We start from the raw sequence: 16550 nt of genomic DNA, 5'->3' as shown, positions 1-16550 counted from the left end.
TGCAAAAAATAAAAACTGGACCACTTTCTCACACCACGCACAAAAATAAATTCAAAATGGATAAAAGACATAAATGTGAGACAGGAAACTATCAAAATCCTAGAGAAGAACATAGGTAGCAGCTCTGTGACATCAGCCGTAGCAACTTCTTACTAGATATGTCTCTTGAGGGAAAGGAAACAAAAGCAAAAATGAACTATTGGGACTTCATCCAAATAAAAAGCTCCTGCACAGTCAAGGAAACAATTAACAAAACTAAAAGGCAACCTGGTAAATGGGAGAAGATATTTGCAAATGACATATCTGATAAAAGGTTATTATTCAAAATCCATAAAGACGTATCAACTTCAATACCCCCCAAATAAATAGCCTAGTTAAGAAATGGGCAGAAGACACAAATAAACATTTTTCCAAAGAACACATACAGATGGCTAGCAGATTCATGAAAAGATGCTCGACATCACTCATCATCAGGGAAATACAAGTCAAAACCACCATGAGACATTACCTCACACCTGTCAGGATGCTAAAATCAATAACACAAGAAACAATAGGGGCTGACAAGGATGTGATGAAAAGGGAAGTCTCTTGCACTGGTGGTGGGAATGCAAACTGGTTTCCTTAGTCATTGGGGAAAACAATATGGAGGCTCCTCAAAAAGCTAAAAATGAAACTACCATAAAATCAGCAATTGAATTACTAAGTATTTACCCAAAGGACATAAAAATACTGATTCGAATAAATACATGCACCCCAATGTTTATAGCAGCATTATCAATAATAGTGAAATTATAGAAAGAGGCCAAATGTCCACTGACCAATGAATGGATAAAGAAGATGTGGTGTTGTGTGTGTGTATATATACCATTATATATTTGTGTGTGTGTATTATATACAATTATATATAATATATATTGGAATGGAATACATATATATTAGAATATTACTCAGCCATGAAAAAGAATGAAATCTTGCCATTTTCAATAATGTGGATGGAGCTAGGGAGTATTATGCTAAGCAAAATAAGTCAGTCAGAGAAAGACAAAGACAAATAGCATATGATTTCACTCATATGCAGAATTTAAGAAACAAAACAAATGAACATGGGAGGGAAGAGGGGTAAAGCAAAACACAGATTTTTAACTAATAGAGAGCAAACTGATGGTTACTGAAGGGGAGTTGGGAAGGGGGATAGGTTGGATGGGCAATGGGTATTAGGGGGGCACTTGTGATGAGCACCAGGCGCTGTATGTAAGTGATGAATCACTAAGTTCTACACTTGAAATTAATATTTCACTGTATGTTAACTAGCCAGAATTTAAATAAAAACTTAGAAAAAATAAAAATAAAAAAGTAATAATTGTAGCATTATTAAAGCCAAGTCTATCCATTCCAATATAATTTGCAAAATAATCTGTTATTATTTTTAGTACAGTATACACAAACCAATACAATACAAAATATTTTATTTCAGTAGTTATTTAATGGAGAGGTACTGGATGAGTATTTCTTTTTTGAAAGACAGATATGAACACTATCAAGAAAACTAATAGGACTAATTATTTCCTCCTTATGATTGATAATATAGTTTGATTGGTTGATAGCACTTACTGGGAGTTTTTTTTTCCTACATTTAAAACATATATAAACTAAACTTTTTAGCTTTGTCTTATGAAAAATTAAGTAACATGCTATTTTATTTCTTATTTATTTGCCATTTTATTTATTTTACTTTTATTTAATGATGAAATATTTTTATATACTTGTCAATCTTTAGAAAACAAAAGGTATACTCTTCTGGCATTTAGAAGAGAATTTCATGAAGGGCTTATTTACTGAGGTGTGGCAAGTGCTACAGAAATGAAAAAAAAGATGTTGAGGGACCCAGAGACTAGCAAGAGTGGGAAGCTGTTACCAACCCAAGCCTGAAAGGACAAGGGTGGGAAATGATGCTATTGACCAGTGAGTGCTAGAGCTATTGGGGTGAGTTGTTATTTAAGTGGGACTCAGTCCCTGATAGGCAGGGAAGAAGTGTAGATTTACCCTAGCATCTCTTCCCTCTTGCCCTTTGACTTTTTACCCATTGACTAAACCCAACCAAACCAATCAAAGAAGTGAAGCCATGTGATGCAGTCCACAAAGGTCAGTTCTTGATGCACTGAGTAAAGCAGAGAAGGATAGAGGATGAATGGAGCAGGGAGAAGCAGAAGGCCTATAGTAAGCTATGTTACACTACAAAGTTATTTCTATGGGCTTAATATGAGAGATTTTGAAAATTATTAGGTGGATATTACCAAGATGGTATCCTAGGCAGTTCCTGAATATTTCTCCTCCCTCGAAGCACCAAATATACAGATATACACAAAGAAATTCCCTTTAGGAGAAATCCAGAAACTATCTGAGTGAGTCCTACACATTAAGTGACTGAAAAAACACTCACATTGAAATGGGTAGGAAAGCCTGAGACACAGTCTTGCCATAAACCCTACTCCCAGCACAGAACCTTACACTTAGTATGGAACCACAACTCCCAGCATCTTCCTGAGGAGTGAAGAGTTTGGATCACACTTCGAGCACCCAACTTTAAAGGTTACCACCTAAGGTATGGGTCCTCAAGTCACCTAGTTCTGATAGCCAAGACAGCTTGCATTCATGAATTCCACAGGACCATAGAAAACAAAGAAGTTTGTTGTTGTTGAGGTATACCTGACTTGTAACATCAGTTTCAGGTATAAAGAAGTAGTTTTTAAATGGTCATGTGGGTACTCCCTGCACCTATATACCCTTGGGCTCAGTGCAATGGGAACTGACAAAATTGTCCCTCTTCTCATTTCACCCTGGAAGGGAATTGACTGCATACTTTTTAAGCTGTTGCCTGAAGATCAGGCTTCTGATCTGCCTGTGTGTGGGAGCCCCCTGAGATCCACCCAGGAACCTGAGAGAGCTGGTGGTCAACATCATCTTCCCCTAGCTCATTCCAACAGTAAGACCAAATCTCTGGCTTCTCCCTAGAAAGAGCTTGTCCATGCAGCTAGCACCCCACCTGCTATGGCTGCCATCTAAGTGAAGGAACAAAATGAATATATAATAAAGAATAGAGTAAGAAAATTTCTAAGAACTGACCTTAATGAAATGGAGATGAGTGGTTTACCTAACAGAGTTCAAGTTAACAGTCATAAGGATGCTCACTAAGGTAAGGAGAGCAATGCATAAATAAAATGAGAATTTAAACAAAGAGGTAGAAAATATTTAAAAGTACCAACAGAAACCATAGAACTAAGGAATAAAAACTACATTGAGAAATTCAATAGAGAGGTTCAAAATCAGATTTGATCAAATGAAAGAAAGGATCAATGAACTCAAAGACAGTCCAGTGGAAATCATCCATCAAAGAAAAAAAATAAAAATAAAAACCCAAGAAAATAGCTTAAGGGACCTATGGAACTGTATAAAATGGACCAATATATGAATTGTATGTATCCCAGAAGGAGAAGATAAAGTGAAAGCAGTAGGGAGCTTATTCAAAGAAATAATGGCTAAAAACTTTTTAAATGAAGGGAAAGACATTTAGATTTAGGAAGCCCAAAGACAACAAAATTCCAATTCTTCTCAAACTCTTCTAAAAACTTGATGAGGAAACACTTCTGTTCTCATTTTATGAAGTCAGCATTAGCCTGATACCAAGCTAGACAAGAACACTACAAGAAAAAAAAATTACAGATCAATATCTCTGTTGAACATAGTTGCAAAAAAAATCTTCAAATAATATACTAAGAAACCAAAACCAAATACAATAGTACATTGAAAGGATTAGATACCAAGATCAAGTGGGATTTAACCCTGGGATGCAAGGATGGTTCAACATATGCAAATCATAAATGTGACACAGTCTGGTAACAAAATGAGGAATAAAAATCATATGATTATCTCAATAGAATGAAGAAAAGGCATTTGACAAAAGGTAACATTCTTTAATGATAAAAACTCAGTAAATTAGGTATAGATGGAATGTACCTCAACATAATAAAGACCATATGTGACAAGCCTACAGCTAACATCATACTCAATGGTGAAAAGCTAAAAGTATTTCTTCTAAGATCAGGAACAAGGCAAGGACACTCCCTCTCACAAATTCTATTCAACATAGTACTGGAAGTTCTAGCCAGGGTAGCTAGGGGAGAAAATTAAAGGCATCCAAATCTAAAAAGAAGAAGTAAAATTGTCTTTGATTGCAAAAGACATGGTTTTGAAAAAAAAAAAAAGACATGGTTTTGCATATAGAAAACTCTAAAGACTCCACCAAAAAACTTAGAACTAATAAATTTCATAAAGTTGCAAGATACAAGATCAGTATACAAAAATCAGTTGTATTTCTATACCCTAAAAATCAACCATTAGAGAAAGAAATTAAAATAATCCATTAACAATAATATCAAAAACAATGTAATAGTTAAACTAAGGAGGTGAAAGATCTGAAACTGTAGTTCAGTACACTGAAACTATATAATGCTGATGAAAGAAATTGAAGACACAAATAAATGGAAAGATATCCTGTATTTATGGATTGGAAGAATTAACATTATTAAGATATCCATATCCTCCAAAGCAATCTACACTCCCTAACAAAACAAATAGATTCCTATTCTTATCAAAGGAATCTCTATCAAAATTCCAATGGCATTTTCCATAGGAATTTTTTTAAAAATCTAAAATTCATATGGAACCAGAAAAGACCCCAAATATCTGAAGTAATCTTGAGCAAGAGGAAAACCAAAGGCATCACTTTTCCTGATTTCAAAGTATATTACAAAGCTATAGTAATCAAAATAGTATTGTTTTTTCATAAAAACAGATGCATAGATCAATGAAACAGAATAGAGGGTTTAATTTTATATTAAATATAAACTTATTTATATATATCCCTAAGATTTTCTAAAGAGAGAACTTTTAATCTCTTTGCAACTGAGATAAAACAGGATTATTTTTCTTTAAACACTTCTTTTTCTAGTCTTAGCAATTTAATTCAAGGAAAAGCCACCTGGGTGGCTCAGTCAGTTAAGCATCTGCTTTTGGCTCAGGTTATGATCTCAGAGTCCTGGGATCAAGCCCCAAGTTCTCCTTTGTGGGCTCAACAGGGGGCCTTCTCCTGGCCCTCTCTCTGCCTCTGCCCCTCTTCCCACTCATGCTCTCACTCTCTCTCAAATAAATAAAATCTTTAAAACGTTTAATTCTTAGATCTATAACAATATTAATCTTCCCATTCAATTTTGCTGAATTCTTTGTGCTTCATATCTGAAATTTAGCAATCTATTAATAAAACTATAGTGTTACTTTCTTTTACTACCTATGAAAGGCAGCATTTTTAGTAAAATGCCTTAAATGTGTTAATAAAAATTGTCTTCATTATAATTTTTTACTTTGAGTTCACTGAACTATGTGGGAGTTAATATTTAGACCCTTGCACATGCAGAACTCCTTAGGGTTCAGTGTGTGTTTTATGCTTGGAAGAACTAGAGAACTGGGCTTTTGGTTTATTTCTCCAATATTCACTTGAATTGCCTTTGCTTAGTTTTCAAAAAGTGGTTTCCTGGATCTCTATTCACTTGTATACTGCACCCTCTCTTTCTCTTTGTGAATTTGGACAATTCATAACCCTACCCTGTCTTTGGTTTCCACAAGTTCTGGTCTGGGAAGCATTGTTGCTTAGCAACAGGTGAACGAGCTCCTCTTTTCTATGGCACACTACAAAAGAGCTGATCAGAACCTCCACACACTTACTCATCAAACGACCACAGATACAGTTTCTTATGCGGTATTACTGATGGATTGTATAATTTTGTCTATATTTAAACTGCAGCAAGATAGAAAGTGTATGTTTTAAAATCAAATGTTTCCTTTTACATAACTTGTTTGACTCAATTTTAAAGCAATCTTTTTGCTTAAAAAGATTCCTTTTCATTGAAATAAGCTACATCTTTTCTCTCTGTGTTTAAACTAAAGAAAACAGACATGATTTTAAGATGATTACAAAAAATGCTTCCAGGATACCTTTTCTTACCAAAGTTTGCTTCATGTAAACAGTATTTTGAATAAACAGAGTAGTGGCAAAGTAGTCTTCATCTATCTTATATCAAATTTAAATATACAGCAGAAGCCAACTTGGGATTCGGAAATACAGTACATGATACTTTGAAAAATCAAAACTTTTCAGAAACATCATTAGGAAATGCTAAAGTTAAGTTCTACTGAACTGAGGAGCAAAGGAAGCAAAGGGAAAGTTTGGTATTTTCTCATTTAGTAAAAAAAATATCACAACATTGAGGACTCACTTGCCAAACACACTGTTCTAAAAATCCCTGTTGCTAGGGAAGGACATAAAAAAGAAGGCTGAAGCCACTTAGAAAAAAATACTTGATTATCTTAAAAAACAAACTCAAGCTTAAATTTTATAAGATTTTAAAAGTTTTGGGACTTCTTGTGCTGACCAAAGTAGTGTAAGCACACTATAGCCTATTTCTCCCACTTGTTACATTTCTGGACAAAATTATATATCAACTCCCTGTGGACTCTGAAAAGTAAATAGTGACAGGAAAATTGGGGAGCACAAGCCAAAAATCAAGGAACACCCTGTACAGGAATGAGTTTCCCAATATTGTTAACTCTTCCAGCTTTGACATGGAAATGGCCCCACTCACAGAACTCCCCCCAGTTGGCATGTGCTGCAAGAACTCCAGTAAAACCCCTGTCTTTCTGGCCAGAGAACCAGAAAAAGGGTTTTTCTGTGAGCCAAAGAGATTTTAGGGGGAAATCTCTGAAAGTTCTCCCTCTCTCCCCAATAGGTAGGTAGGTAGGTAGACAGACACACAGATACAGGTACAGGTATAGATGAGATTAGAGATGGAGATAAAGATAGAGATATCTCTTGCTTTGTTTCTTTCTCAGCCCTGCTTGAGGAGGACCCCAGTCCTGGAACTATGAGAAGACAGGATGGGCAACAAAACCTCCAGAAAGTTCCTGCGATTCAAACAGTGTATGTTGGGGAACTATAGGGGAGAGAGCTAGGGGAGAGGAGTCCTTGATGCTGCACAAGAAATGTTCAAGTCCTGGGCTCAAACCTAAGCTGTACACAGGTGGACAGACCCAAAAACATGAGCAAAAGCTTTGAAACCAGAACAGCCGTTGGAGCCACTGTCTATGGAAGGAGAGACCTAATTTTTCAGCCTGTGTCTAGCTGGGTTAATTGCCTACTTAAAGTCAATATTCTCCAGAGGATTATAATAGGTTGCAGAGTCTCACAACATAGTATTAAAAATGTCCAAGATTTGAGATCCCTGGGTGGCTCAGCGGTTGAGTGTCTGCCTTTGGCCCAGGGCGCATTCCTGGAGACCTGGGATTGAATCCGAATCCCACGTCGGGCTCCCGGTGCATGGAGCCTGCTTCTCCCTCTGCCTATGTCTCTGCCTCTCTCTCTGAGTCTCTCATGAATAAATAAAATCTCAAAAAAAAGAAAAAAAAGGAAATCTCAAATGGGAATTTTAGAATTGAAAAATATAATTTCTGAAATTAATAAACATGTAATAGGTGGTTTTCATAGCAGAATGGATGTAACACAGAGTCATGAATTCAAGACAGATCCATACACATTAACCAATCTGAGAAACACTGAGAAAAAAAAATCAGACAAAATGAACTGAGCTTCAGGAATCTGTGAAACAATATCAAAAAGTCTAGTATTTAAGGAAAAAAAAACAGATGAACACACAGGGGAAGGAAAGGAAAAATAAAATAATTTAAAGACAGAGAGGGAGTCAAGTCATAAGAGACTGAACTCTAGAGAACAAACTGAGGGTTCCCAGAGGGGAGGGAGTAGGGGTACAGGGTTACTGGGTGATGAGCATTAAGGAGGGCACTTGAGGTAATGAGCACTGGTGTTATACGCATCTGATGAATTACTGAATTCTACCCCTGAAACTAATACTACATTATATTTTGAACTAACTGGAATTTAAATAATTTAAATAATTTTTAAAGGTTTTATTTATTTATTTATTCATGAGAGACATAGAGAGAGAGAGGCAGAGACAAAGGCAGAGGGAGAAGCAGGCTCCATGCAGGGAGCCTGATGCAGGACTCAATCCTGGGATTCCAGGATCACGCCCTGGGCTGAAGGCAGGTGCCAAACCACTGAGCAACCCAGGGATCCCCTAAATAATACCTTGAAAGAAAAAAAAAAGTCTATTATTTTTGTCATTTGAGTCTCTGAAAGATGGGGGGGTGGGAATTGGTGCAGAAAAAAATATTTTGAAGAAATAATTGCTGAAAACTTAAAATCTGGTGAACAAAATAAAAGTACATGTTCCAGAGACTCAGAAAAATCCAACAAAATTCCCAATATGTCATAATCTAATTGATAAAAACCAAAGATTAAAAATCTTGAATGCAACCAGAAAGACAAAACAACATATTCAATACAGGAATATCTAATAAAAAATCATGCAGTCTAGAGCACAGTGAAACAGTATCTTTAGAGTATTAGCAGAAAAGAATCATCAACCCAGAATCTATATGCAGTGAAAATGTATTTTGGGAATGTAGTGGTTCTAAAACGTATCCACAGATCCCTTGACTTGGAGCGTAATTTCCAATCCCCTTGGGAGTGATCCAGTACTAGTGATTCACACCTCATGCATATTATATACTGGAGGTGACGCTTTGTGATTGTGAAGTGTCAGGCACCACCCTTTCGTTGGCAGTAGTACCCCAAGGTCATGGTTCAAGTACCCCAAGATCATGGTTCAAGTTTTAATTAGTAGCATGTTTTCTAAGTAATTTCATAAAGTACAAGCGCTGCAAACTGCTCTAGCTCCTCATGAAACCACTTAAAAACGTAAAGTTGAACGAAACCCAAAATAGCTGCACTAATGCTTCAGTGAAGCTCCATTTTAACTAAGTAACCCTTTCCCTCTCTTCTGCAAACCTCCCCATCTTCCTTCCTAGCCTTTTGTTTTGGGAACCTGGTACCACCATGAAGGATGAATGAGGTTGGCCACAAGTACACAATTCCTAAAACCAATCTAGACCCCATATTTCCCTATAAAATCCCCTATCCCTTCCTCCAGGCAGGCTTGCTGTTTTGAAGGCCTTAGCCTACTGCAGCCTCCTTTGGCTGGCAAAGCAATAAAGCAATAAAGTTACTCTTCATCCCAAACTCTGTCTTTGTGTTGTATTTTGGCTCCAAAGTATGAAGATCTCTCTCTCTTTTTTTTTTAAGATTCATTTATTTATTTATGATAGACAGAGAGAGAGAAAGAGAGAGAGAGAGGCAGAGACACAGGTAGAGGGTGAAGCAGGCTCCATGCCGGGAGCCCGACACAGGACTTGATCCCGGGACTCTAGAATCATGCCCTGGGCCAAAGGCAGGCATCAAACCGCTGAGCCACCCAGGGATCCCCTGGAGGTCGGTTTTTGATGACACTCAGTTCCCCAGTCCCTGGGGGCAGATGGCATCATGCTCAATGACCAGTGATGTTGCTTCTTGCCGAGCCTGCTGGTGACTGATGGTCACAGCATATCTCAGTTTATGCACAGACAGCGAAGTATGTAGTTGTGTTGCCTCCTTGTCTCCGTTGATAAAGCCACATGACAGTTTACCAAGTGGACCAATGAAAGCGGGAATTGAAATCCAACATAAATAGGGTTGTTGAAGAGGTAGCCGATTGTCGATTGTTGCAGGCCAGCACTGCTGCACTGCAGATGCTCGGATGTGCAGCCAGAGGGACCCAGTCAAGGCTAGTTGATCAAACGTGTCAGGAAGGTGCTTGTGACAAAAAGAGTGAAGGTGTCACAGAGGAAGTGCATCAGCAAATACACATTCAAGACACATGGAGGTATTTCATGACATTAAAAGCTCAAAGTAGAACATGTTGAAAGCTGATCCAGACTTGGTAAGGATTATGACAAGTTGTCAAATAAGTCATACAACTTAAGAAAAAGGTGGGCACTGCTCAAAAGAGTCTCAATGTACTTTTTGCAAAAAAAGACAAAAAGCACTTTAATTCTGTGTTGCTAATGGGAGGGTACAAAATAAATATTAATTTTACTATTTTAATCATTTCCTTATATATTTACAACTGACTATATGTTTCTAATGTTTTGATGAAGGTTTCTAGACATTACAGAAAATCATAATTTTACTCATTGGTTAGTAAGATTGCACGACACAGTTTAGTATGCCTGCCTGGTCATTTTTACAGGTTCATACTGCCATGCAAAGCAAAGACTGTCTGCTTCATGTCGGGAGTCTCTGTGTGCTAAAAGTCTAGACAATTCTCTGGAGGGGGTGGCTGTTTTTGTCTCAGCAGGCCATCACTGGGTTAGCCTCACACCACACAAACCTGTCTTGCCCTCTCTTGGTGGTGGTTGCCTCAGATGTGCAGCTCTGGGCTGAGCATGGACACATGTCTTCATACACAGAACTGGGGAGCCTCCTTTCCAGCTTTCTCCTCTCTCCAGGAAGTCCCCCAGACTCTCTGGCTCCCAGGGGCCGTTTTCCCTTGTGCTCTGGCTAGAAAGGTGGGGTTTCTCTCTGATTATTACCTGCCAACACGTCCCATGATTCTGCCAAAAGGAACTGCTCTCAGGAAAAATAACAGAAAACAGAAAAAAAAATAAGCATACATTTCCTTCACATTCTTCAGACCACAAGTCACTTCTTCCTGCCTCCAGGCTAATGAGACAGGTTTCTTCTCAGAGTTGAGCTTATTGCTATCTAGTTGGCCTCTGCAGAGCTTCTCCATGACTAGGGTAAAGTTCAGGTCTCGGGGTGGGGGAAATCAGGAAAAAACAGGGATTATTGACACATTCTCTGACTTACAGGGGCCCTATTACCAGACTTTTCAAAGAAAGTTCCAGACTTTTTTTCTAACAACAGTATGAGAGTCCCAGTTCCTCCACACCCTCACCAGCACTTGGCAATAAGCACTCTTAATTTTAGCCATTCTAACAGGTGTGTAGTAGGATCTCATTGTGGTTTTTAAAAAGCTTTATTGACACATAATTCACAGATGGTTCATCCATTTGAAGCTTGGAGTTTAATAGTGTTGGTATATTACAATAGTAACTTTAAAAAATTGTGGTATGGTAAAATACATATCATAAAATATTCTTCATTTAATTATTTTCAGCCTGAATTACATTCTTTTTTTAAAATTTTTATTTATTTATAATAGTCACAGAGAGAGAGAGAGAGAGAGGCAGAGACATAGGCAGAGGGAGAAGCAGGCTCCATGCACTGGGAGCCCGACGTGGGATTCGATCCCTGGTCTCCAGGATTGTGCCCTGGGCCAAATGCAGGCGCCAAACCGCTGCGCCACCCAGGGATCCCTTTAATTACATTCATGATGGCATGCAGCCATCACCACCAAAACTTTTATCACCCCAAACAGAAACTGTACCACTAAGCAATAACTTCCAATTCTTCCATCTCTCCAGCCCCTGGCAACCTCTGAATTAATGTCTATCTCTATAAAATTGATCATTCTTCACATTTTATATAAAAGGAATTTAAAATATCATTTTGTCTTTCTACTTTCACTTAACATAATGTTTTCTAGGTTCATCTGTACTGCTGTGCATTTCCATGCTTCATTCCTTTTTATAGCATAATAGTATTCCATTGTATTTATTTACCACATTTCATCAATCCATTCATGTGTTGATGGACATTTGTGTTGTTCCCACCTTTCAGCTCTTGTGAATGATGCTGCTGTGGACATTGGCATATTTGTTTGAGTTTGTGCTTTGAATTCCTTTGGGTAAATACATAGGAGCGGAATGTTGAGTCATAAGGTAATTCTATTTTTTACCTTTTTTTAAAAAAGATTTTATTTATTCATGAGACACACACACACACACACAGAGGCAGAGACAGGGGAAGAGGGAGAAGCAGGCTCCATGCAGGGAGCCCGATGCAGGACTCAATCCCGGGTCCCCAGGATCACGCCCTGAGCCGAAGGCAGATGCCCAACCTCTGAGCCACCCAGGCGTCCCTATTTTTTACCTTTTTGAGGAACCAACAAACTGTTTTCCACTGTGGCTGCAACATTTTATGTATCCACCAGGTATATTATGAGTTCTAATTTCCCTACATTCACATCAACATGTAATATTTTCCATTTTACAAAATTGTAATCCCTTCTAGTATGTTTATTGCAATGTGGTTTTAGACTGCATTTCCATCAAGACAAGTGATGTGGAATATCTTTTCATGCTTATTTTCCATTTGTACATCTTGTTTGGAGAAAATATATTCAAATCCTTTCACTTTTAAATTGTGTTTGGGTTTTTATTTGTTTGTTTAGTTTTTATTTACATTCCAGTTGATTCACATACAGTGTAACATTAGTTTTGGGTGTACAGCATAGTGATTTGACACTTCCATACATCATACCCGTGCACATGATCAGTGCACTCCTTAATCCCCATCACCTATTTTCCCCACTTTTCCAACCACCTCTCCTCTGGTGATCATCAGTGTGTTCTCTATAGTTAATGGTCTGTTTCTTGGTTTGTCTCTTTTTTCCTTTGCTCTTTGTTTTGTTCCTTAAATTCCACATTTGAGTGAGATCATATGGTATTTTTCTTTCTCTGACTGACTTATTTTACTTAACATAATACTCTCTAGCTCCATCCATGTCATTACAAATGACAAGATTTCATCCTTTTTGATGGCTGAATATTCCATTGTATATATACACCACATCTTTATCCATTCATCACTTGTTGGACACTTGGGCTGTTTCCATAGTTTGGCTATTGTAGATAATGCTGCTATAAATATCAGGGTGCAGGTACCTCTTCAAATCTGTATTTTTATATCCTTTGTGTCTCTGCCTCTGTGTGTGTGTGTGTGTGCGTCTCTCATGAATAAATAAATATAATCTATTCATGAGAGACACAGACAGAGGTGCAGAGACATAGGCAGAGGGAGAAGCAGGCTCCATGCAGGGAGCCTGATGCAGGACTCAATCCAGGGACGCTGGGATCATGACCTGACCCAAAGGCAGATGCTCAACCACCTGGAGCCATCCAGGTGTCACAGATTTTATCTTGATGAAGTCCAAATAGTTTATTTTTGCCTTTCTTTTGCCTCTGATGATGTGTATAGTAAGAAGTTGCTGTGGCCAAGGTCAAAGAGGTTCCTGCCTGTGTTCTCCTCTAGGATTTTGATGGTTTCTTGTCTCACATTTAGGTCTTTCATCCATTTTGAATTTATTTTTGTTTATAGTATAACAAAGTGGTTCTGTTTCTTTCTTTTGCATGTTGCTGTCCAGTTTGCCCAACACCATTTGTTGAAGAGACTGTCATTTTCTATATACTAATAATGAAGCAGCAGAAAAAGAAATCAAGGAATTGATTCCATTTGTAATTGCACCAAAATCAATAAGATACTTAGGAATAAGCCTAACTAAAGAGGTAAAAGATCTGTACTCTGAAAACTATAGAACTCATGAAAGAAATTGAAGAGGACAGAGAAAAATGGAGAAGCATTCCATGTTCATGGATTGGGAGAACAAACATCATTAAAATGTCTATACTACCCAAAGCTATCAACACATTTAATGCAATCTCTATAAAAATAACACCAGTTTTTTTCACATATCATTTTTCTAATCTCTATCTGTTGTTTGGAGAGTTTAATCCATTTACATTTAAAGTAATTACTGATAAAGAGGCACTTAGCTTCTTTCATTATGCTACTTGTTTTGTATATTCTCTGTAGGGTTTTTTTGGTCATTTTTCTGCATTACTGCCTTCTGTGTTTGGAGTTTTTGTTGTTGTAAAGTTCTTGAATTCTGTATTTCTTTTTGTGCAGTTGCCATGGAGATTACATTCACCATCCTAAAATCGTGACTTTCTAATTGTAGTTTATGACAGCTTATCTCCAATAAAAATCTTTGCTCTTTTAGAATTTCATTCTGCCTCTTTTAGTAGCTGCTGTCACAAAAGTGCATCTTTATAGATTGCCTGCCACAAAACATAATAATTTTTTTAAATGCGTTACTGTCCTCAGTCATGTAGAAAACATTATTTGGAGTTACAAATCAGTAGTACAGTAACACTAGCTTTTACATTAATAGTGTTTTTCTCTTTTAATGCACTAACCTCTTAACTCATAGAAGAAACAAAAATTACAGTTACAAACTATTCCTACAATAACACTACCTTTGAAAGATGTATTTGTATTTACTTTTATTGAGATCTTTATTTCTCCATATGGCTTTGAGTTACAGTCTAATACCATTTTTTTTCCCACTTTGTAGGACTCCTTTAGGCAGTTCTTGTAGGGCAGGTCTAGAGGTCTTGAACCCCCTCAGCTTTTGTTTATCTGGGAATGTCTTGATTTCTCTCTCATTTTTGAAGAACAGTTTTGCTGGGTATAGGATTCCTGGTTGATATTATTTTTCTTTAAGCATTTTGAATATATATGGCCTCTATGGTTTCTGATGAGAAATTTGCAGATAAACTTATTGACGATTGCTTTATGTGATTATTTGCTTCTCCCTTGCTGCTTTCCATATTTGTCTTTGTTTTTTGAGAGTTTGAGTATGTGTTTCAGTGTGGGTCTGTGATTTCATCTTATTTGGAGTTTGTTGAGCTTCTTGGATGTTTATATTTATGTATTTCATCAAATTTAAGAAGTTTTCAGCCACTATTCAAATGTTCTCTCTGCTTCTGTCTCTTCTCCTTCTGGTACTCCCATGATGAGTATGTGGATACATTTTGTGTTGTCCCATATTTCCCTTGGGCTCCATTCCTTTTCTTCAATCGTTTTTCTTTTTCTTCTTCAGCTTTGGTAATTTCCATTGTTCTCTCTTCAAGTTCACTGATTATTTCTCTTGCCTGCTCAAATCTGCTTTTGAATACCTCTAGTGATCTTTAAAATTTCAGTTATTGTACTTTTCAGCTTCAGAATTTCTTTTTTAATAGGTTTTCTCTTTATTGATATCCCTATTTTGTTTATACCTTGTTTTCTTGTCTTTCCCTACATCCCTAGTTCTTTGAACATATTAAGACAGGTTTTTAAAAAGTATTTATTTAATATATCTTATATTAAATTTATCTCAGGGACAGATTATGTCAAATGGTTTTTCTTTTTTTAAAGATTATTTATTTATTTATTCATGAGACAGAGAGACAGCAGAGACATAGGCAGAGGGAGAAGCAGGCTCCATGCAGGAAGCCTGATGTGGGACTCGATCCCGGGACTCCAGGATCACACCCTGGGCCGAAGGCAGGCACTCAACCACTGAGCCACTCAGGCATCCCATGGTTTCTCTTTTGAATGGGCCATGCTTTCCCAGTTCTTTCTATGCTTTGTGTGGTTTTTTTTGAACACTGGAATTTTGAAGATAATAATGTGGTAAATCTGGCAATCAGGTTCTCCCCATTACCCAGGGTGTGTTGGTTGTTTGTTATTGTTTTGTTTGTTTGTTTCAGGTTGTCTCAAACAACCAGGGATCAGCCTGAGGTATAAACATAATGTCTTCTTAGATATTTTCTGAGATTTTCCTGGGCAAATGCAGTCACTTTTAAATTTTCTTTGTACATGCAGTTGTTTTTGAATATCCAGTCTTTAATGTCTGGCTCATGACAGTGGAAAGGTGAAAAATGAAGGTGAGAAAAAGGCACTTCCCTTTACATTTCCTGGAAGTCAGCTCAGCCTGTGTGTGTGTGTGTGTGTGTGTGTGTGTGTGTGTGTGGAGAGGGGCTTGCAGTGGGAGGGGGAGGTGCAACAACAATGGCTACCTGCATCTTTGCACCTCTGTGATCAGAAGTAGCAACCAGCAGTGAGACTACAGATCACCAATATTTGGAGGGCAGTGCCCTTTTTGTCCATCCTTGCTCCTGAAGCCTGTATGTAAGCTGCTCAAGGAACATGTGCACAGCTGCCTGCCATGTGGCTGGAGGTGGAGATGGGTAGCTGCTGCTGTATTAAGAGCTAAAGTTGACGAAAATGAACAAAAATTTACCATCCAAGTGTTCCTCTGGAAGTTTCAATGCTTCAAAACATTCCAGAGTTCCAAAATAATTACATTAGACAGATTCTGCAAGTGCCATTTTTGTCTAGATGGGAGACAGATTCCTGGTGCTTCCTTCTCCACCATCTTCCAGAGTCCTGTCTAGGGTTAATTTTATCTCACTATCGAGGGAAGACCTTTTCTAGTGCTCTAGCTGATGACTTTTGAATGATGTGATTTTCCAGTCTGTTGGGAACAGGCACTGTCCCCTCCCATCCTTTCCAAATGTTTCCTCTGCCTTGGGCAGCTTGCTCACATCCATGCACTAGTGAATTCTCAGGTGAATACTTCAAGAGGATCATCTGCGATCTCTCTTTATAGAACTCCTCTCTCCAGTACTCTGCCCTACGAATCCTAGCCACTTTGTCCAACACAGATTCCTAGTTCCATTCCCTCAACTTGAGGAGGCTACCAGGCTCTGTGGGGTTCGCTTCCTCACATCATGGCCCTGAAACTTCTACCAGGCAGTGA

The 16550-nt window shown here is 37.8% G+C and overlaps 1 protein-coding gene and 1 long non-coding RNA gene across 4 annotated transcripts in view; one reads left to right on the top strand and one right to left on the bottom strand.

Annotated features, from left to right (window-relative positions):
- The window catches only part of LOC140641775 (melanoma inhibitory activity protein 2-like), a 31251-nt gene that overhangs the window by 7729 nt on the left and 6972 nt on the right, over nt 1-16550 (bottom strand). Inside the window, exons 3-4 of one of the 3 annotated variants that reach the window (XR_012038368.1) lie at nt 10395-10630; nt 9261-9817 (exon numbers count right to left, since the gene is read on the bottom strand). The exons of 1 other annotated variant lie outside the window; for it this stretch is intronic. The gene's annotated coding sequence lies outside the window, so the exon portion shown is untranslated. Of the gene's footprint in view, nt 1-9260; nt 9818-10394; nt 10631-16550 lie in introns of those variants that run through there. One more of the 3 variants, XR_012038367.1, reaches the window with a different exon arrangement.
- LOC140623325 (uncharacterized) lies at nt 5594-7173 on the top strand. Its single transcript, XR_012022986.1, has 2 exons — nt 5594-5812; nt 6943-7173. It is a non-coding gene; the product is annotated as an uncharacterized lncRNA (long non-coding RNA).

This window comes from Canis lupus, chromosome 1 (genome assembly GCF_048164855.1).
Source record: "Canis lupus baileyi chromosome 1, mCanLup2.hap1, whole genome shotgun sequence".
Classification (NCBI taxonomy): Eukaryota; Metazoa; Chordata; class Mammalia; order Carnivora; family Canidae; genus Canis; species Canis lupus.
This window is presented reverse-complemented; position numbering and strand designations above follow the sequence as displayed.